The following is a 6,000-nucleotide window of genomic DNA, read 5'->3' as shown; positions in this document are numbered from 1 at the left end:
TCCTTATCTGCAAAGTGAGATTAATTGACAGCCTCCTCGGAGTGTTGTGTGAATTACGAGGGGCTGTGGTTGCTTAATCAACTGACATCCATGCTCAGGAATGGATCCCGGATGAGACCTAGAAATCTGTGCGTTCACATCACCACGGGTGATGGGAGTGGGTGGGGAGGCCCATCCTGAGAAATACTGGTTTTGACGGTGGTTCTCCACCTTGGCCATGCCCTAGAATCATCCAGGGAGTTTTAAAACATTCAGGTGCTCAGGCCGAACCTGAGGCCAATTAAATCAGAATCGTTGTGTGGGGAGAGCTCACGCCAGTATTTTTAATGACCCTCAGGGGACGCCAGTGTGTGGCCAGTTCAGTGTCAAGGCTTTGGGAGCAGCAGGACTGGGCTGGACTGACTGTGGGTAAGTCACGCATCTCTGAGCTCAGTTTCTCCACCGGAAAAATGGGAATAAGACATGTGCACCTTTGTTGATTAGGCAGAGTAGTTAAGACTGTTCAGCACCGGTGGGGCCTGGCATGGCCCAGTGGAGCTGGCAGCTGGGGTGTTGGACATCAGAGCCCCGTCAGACCAAGGCTCATGTAGGCTGCCTCAACCCTCTAGGCCCAGGGCTCTCCTGCCTCTTGCTGCTTTTGGCCCAGCAAGTCTATGACTCCAGCTCCCAGCACGGCCCATGGGGAGCCTGGCATGGGGAGCCTGGCTTCTCCCCATGGGGCGGGGCAGGGCAGGGAGTTTATGCCAACGGCCCTCTTTTAAAGTACCTTATTTCAAATACTACTCAGCGAATGATTAGTGTTCCTTTTGTTGTTCAGTTGACAACATGACCTCAAACCTGGGTCACCTCATTTATGCGTTAACATGTTGTTTAACCTGACAACACGGCCACCATTTATAATGTTATTTCTGTGAGAGTATGTGTCCTGAGGTGCAACATTCAGCTTACAAATCTCCTTTGGGGAACATGAGTGTGGCGTGTGTGAGTGTGTGTGTGTGTGTGTGTGTGTGTGTGAGCATGCATAGGTATGTATGAGTGTGTGAGTTCATAGGTGTGTGTGTAGGAATACGCGTGCATCTCTGTGTGAGGAGGGCTGCGTGTACCAGGGGCTGTCAGGGAGGGTTTCTAATCCCTTCCCAGGTCTCTAGCTTTTGCTTTACTTTATCCTCTCCCAGACCTTACGTAAACCTGAAGACAACTCAGGCTCAGACTTTTTATTACCATCAAAAGCCATTTTGAAGCAATTCAAGGGCTGTTTCTATTCTTCTGGGAAATTCTAACAGCCCTCGGCCTTCGTTGCTGGTTTTGCTTTGTGCTGTGGCCTTGTCTCCTCTGTGTCCACTGGGCCTGAGGGCATGGGGTGGGGGGCAGAGACCCTGCCAGGGTCTGTGCTGTTTGTTTTCTGCATGTTATTTCATCTTTCATGGCGTCATCAGAGGGCCCCTGAATGGTAGGTACTATTATGTCCCTTTGAGCAAACGTGCGAGGGCATTTAGCAACTCGCCTCTCCCACACCATATGGGGATCTGAGCCCAGGTCCCCAGCTCAGAGCTCATGCTCTTTTCCCACACCACCCTGAGGCCTGAATTTTGGTTTCTTTGCCTTTCCGCTCTCCTTTGGTTTCTGCCTTGGAGCCAGGATGGGACACTCCTGGTGTTGGATGACAGGCAGTTTCTGCCCGAGCCTTGGTGATACCCAACTCTGATCCTCTGCCCTGTGAATCCCAGGACAGAGGTTTCCCTGATGAATGTCATGCCTTGGTCTGCTCTAGCTTGGCTTCCACACCCAGGGTCACAGAGCAAAGCACTCCAGCTTCTGGGTGGGGAGAAAATATTCTGCAGGACCGCTGCAAGTCCCTAAATTTTTGCAATATGTAGCTCTGGGTGTAATTTCATGTTTGGTTTAATTGAGCTTTGTTTCAGCACTTGCTGAGTTGTTACCTTGTGTTTTCCATTGATCAGGACCTTCAGTAAGAGAATGCAATAAAGGCTAGACACCTGGAGACCCTTACATGGGCTTGTTTTCAATCAGGAGTATTACTGACAAGGATAGAGTAGGCACAGGTAGTTGTAGAAGTCTCAATAAGGGACCATAGATAAAGAGAGAAACCTAGGGGATGTTGGGAGACCACTGTAAGTTCAAGGCCACCAGAACAAGGCAGGCTTGCTTGATTAGTGGAGGTGCGAGAATTGTCTCAGGTCATTGGGTGGGGGATGGGATGAGGTCTGCATTCAGATTCAGACCAAGGGCAAGAGTTTGAAGCCAGGCCCTTCAGCTGATTTGAATACACAATTTACCAGATACTAAAGAGGAGCTACTACTCCCAGAAAGGAAGAGGCAGGCCTTTCCCACCCCCACTCCCCTTGGATGATAAACCTGTGGCCCATCGGATCCTTGGGCAGAACCTTCTTGCCTGCCTGCTTGCCTCTCTCACAAGCGTCCTATCTTAATAAATCCGTTTCTTGCCTATGGCTTTGTCTCTCACTGAATTCCTGCATGGAGGCATGAAGAACCTGAACCTCAGCTAGTCCAGACGCCGGGTGAGTGATTCTCATTTAAAACTGTGGGTTCGAGTCCCAGTCTGGGTGCTGGCTGGGTTCAGACCAGTAGTGCTGTCAGTTTCATTATGGTCCTTGATAATTGTGATCACTGCTTGTTTCTGGCCACCGCGGAAGGCAGTGCATGTTCTGTCTCTCTCGGCTGCCAGGCCTGTTTGGCAGCAGAGAGGGTTTGCTGCAATGCCAGCAGAAACCAGGACAACGAGCTGGCGTTTTTGGAAGGATGAGGCTCTAACACAGTGGGTGAGATCAGGAAATAATTGGGGGTGGGATGGACATGCAATTGGTCTGAGAACATTTCTATGGTTAAATACATATCTTTTCATCTATTAGCAAATTTACTCAAATATTTATGTTTAGAGTTTACGTTTCGTGACATCAGCTCTTTTGCAGGGTTTGAGGCTGTTTTTATATTTCCACACTCTTCTCTGTTTTGCCTTATCCAGCGTATAATTTTGGTAACAAACGATAACTAATAAGCTAACCTCTCAGAAACTCTTATAGATTGCTTTGTGTTTACATAGGTAATATAAATAATTTTAAAACATTTTACTATAATTACCAATATGTTGTTTCTCCTCTTGTTTTTCATTTCTGATAAAAATTTAAGGAATAGGACCCATACTGGAAGGATCTATATGTATTCACTTCAGGGAAAATGCCTTTTACCCTCTACCATCCGGGGGAGAGGTAGAAACTCAGATTTTTGTTAGTTTGTTAAATGCTGTGGTGGAGTTTCAAATGTGGGATTATCAGGAAGTTTTCTCACTATAGAAGCTGTTGGTAAACATTTCATTATCCAAAGTTCCATTGTTTCATACCTTCCAAGAGGCAGAGATGATACCAGATCTATTAAAGCAGATAGCACACGTGTTCACTGGATTTCAAAGCATTTGAGGCACTTTTTGTTGTATTAACAGCTTTTAGGACCCAGGTTGGTGACCGACTAGGATTGGCTGGGAGACGTCAAGTTAGGAATCTCAGGATTTGTCCAGAAAGTAGGAAGATGGCAATTCACTGGGGGCCAAGGTTCACTCTGGAGTTGTGGGTTTTTTGTTTTTTTGGATTTTTAGGGTCGATCCCAGGCTAGGGGTCAAATTGCAGCTACAGCTGCTGGCCTACACCACAGCCACACAGGATCTGAGCTGCACCTGCGACCTACAGCACAGCTCACGGCATCGCCGGATCCATAACCCACTGAGCAAGGCCAGGGATCGAACCTGCGTCCTCATGGATACTAGTCAGGAATGTTTCCTCTGAGCCATGATGGGAACTCCTGGAGTTGTGTTCTTAAAGTGAGTTCCCTAGTGTGGAGGTACCTGAACTTCTCAAAACAGTGGTTAGAAACACCCAGTGTTTGTGGCCATCAGCCAGGAGCCCCCCATTCCCTTGCTCAGCTCTTCCTTCTGCTATTTCTCTTTCTCAGGGCAGTTTTCTCCCTTGGAGAGCCTCTGCCTGCCCACAGTCCTGCCTGGACCTCTCCTTCGAGACCTGTCGTTTGGGGAGGATATTTTAGTAGATGGTAGTGGGGTCAGGACGGCTGGCTTGCAGTTTAGAAGCCAAAACCATTCACTCAGACACCCAAGAACATTTCAGGGCTGTCCTGGGCCTCCAGAATCTATCTTCTTACAGAATCTTGGTCTTCCGTGGTTTCAAGAAGGAATGTGAGCAGAAGCCACATGAGGAGACAAGCAGGGCCCTGGGAGCAGACCTGATTTGCAATGATTTGTAAATGAATCCCCATTTCCCTATTAAAAACAAGGCCCAGACTTACAGACTTACAGTTTCTGCTCTTGCAGAAATGGAATCTTAAACCAGGAATGGCTTGATCAGTCCTAGTTAGGTAACCTGCCTGATAGAGCCTTGCTACCCCCTGAGGGAAAGTAAACTTGGAATAACCAGTTTGGTTTTTTCCAAGTATAACTTGCTTGTTCTGCTCCCTTCTGCCTATAAAAACATCTTCCAGGAGTTCTCACTGTGATGCAGTGGGTTAAGGATCTGGCGTTACTGCAGCTGTGGCATAGGTTGCAGCTGAGGCTCGGATTCGACCCCTGGCCTGGGAACTTCCATATGCCAAAGGTGCAGCCAAAAAAAAAAAAAAGTCATTTCTTACAGTTTCTCCTTTGTTAGATTGGACATTGCCCAATTCATGAGTCATGCAATAAAGCCAGTAAAATCTTCAAAATGAACTGAGTTGGATTTTATAACACCATGTGTGTGTGGCACTTTGAACTCTCCTTTGAACTGGTTAAAATGTCATACTGGTTCCCTCATAAATTAACTCAATGAAATCTTTGATATGGTCTCGTTTTATATTTGTATGAGAGGCATGACTTTTACCTTTTAACAAATATTTTTATCATTAGGTACCTAATGCTGAGAAATTTTCTAGACACTTTATGTGTTTATTTAACACAGAACACATTTTTAGATGCTGTATGCTGTTTTAAGTGCTTTATAAATGTTAACTAATTCAGTCCTCGTAATATCCCTATTTCATTTAAATTTCCTTTCAGTTCTCATTACCCATCTTATCAAAGAGGTTCAACTTCTGCCAAGGGTGTATCATCCTTAAGTGTCTGTATTGGGAGCCCGGGTGGGGTTGTGCAAGGCTGAGACACACTGGCTTTCCTGCAGGCACTGGGGCTTCCTCTGAGTGAGCTGGGTGGGACAAGGAAGGGGCCTCAACTTTGTTTTTCGGGAAGTGGAATCTTCAAAGAGCAAAACAAGGGAGTTCCCATTGTGGCTCACTGGGTTAAGAACCTGACTAGTATCCATAAGGATGTGGGTTCGATCCCTGGTCTCACTTGATGGGTTGAGGATCTGGTGTTGATGTGAGCTGTAGTGTAATTCGCAGAAGTGGCTCAGATATGGCGTTGCTGTGGCTGTGGAGTAGGCCAACACCTGTAGCTCCAATTTGACCCCTAACCTGAGAACTTCCATATGCTGCAGGTGTGGTCCTAAAAAGCAAAAAAAAAAAAAAAAAGAAAAAAAGGGGGGGGTGGCTTCTGAATTTCCTGCTGTGGTGCAATAGGATCAGTGGCATCTTGGGGGCATTGGGACACAGGTTCAATCCCTGGCCTGGCACAGTGGGTTAAGGATCCAGTGTTGCTGTAGCTGCAGCCTAGGTTGCAACTGTGATTTCGATCTGACCCCTGACCTGGGAACTCCATATGCCATGGGGCGGCCAAAAAAGAAAAAAAATATTGGCCTACTTATTTCCTCAAGGGCCCTCTTCCTTCTCAGAACATACATCCTAGTTTATTTTTTAAAAATTTATGGTACAAACTTCCAGTTATAAATAAGTCCTAGGGATGAAATGCATAAGATATATAGGGACCAATACTGCAGGTCTATTTGCAAGTTGCTAATGAAGTAGATCTTCAAAGTTCTGAGCACAAGAACTGTAATCAGGTGAAGGGTGTTTACCTAAACCTATTGG

This window comes from Phacochoerus africanus, chromosome 10 (assembly GCF_016906955.1).
Source record: "Phacochoerus africanus isolate WHEZ1 chromosome 10, ROS_Pafr_v1, whole genome shotgun sequence".
Classification (NCBI taxonomy): domain Eukaryota; kingdom Metazoa; phylum Chordata; class Mammalia; order Artiodactyla; family Suidae; genus Phacochoerus; species Phacochoerus africanus.
Note: the sequence above shows the minus strand (reverse complement) of the source record.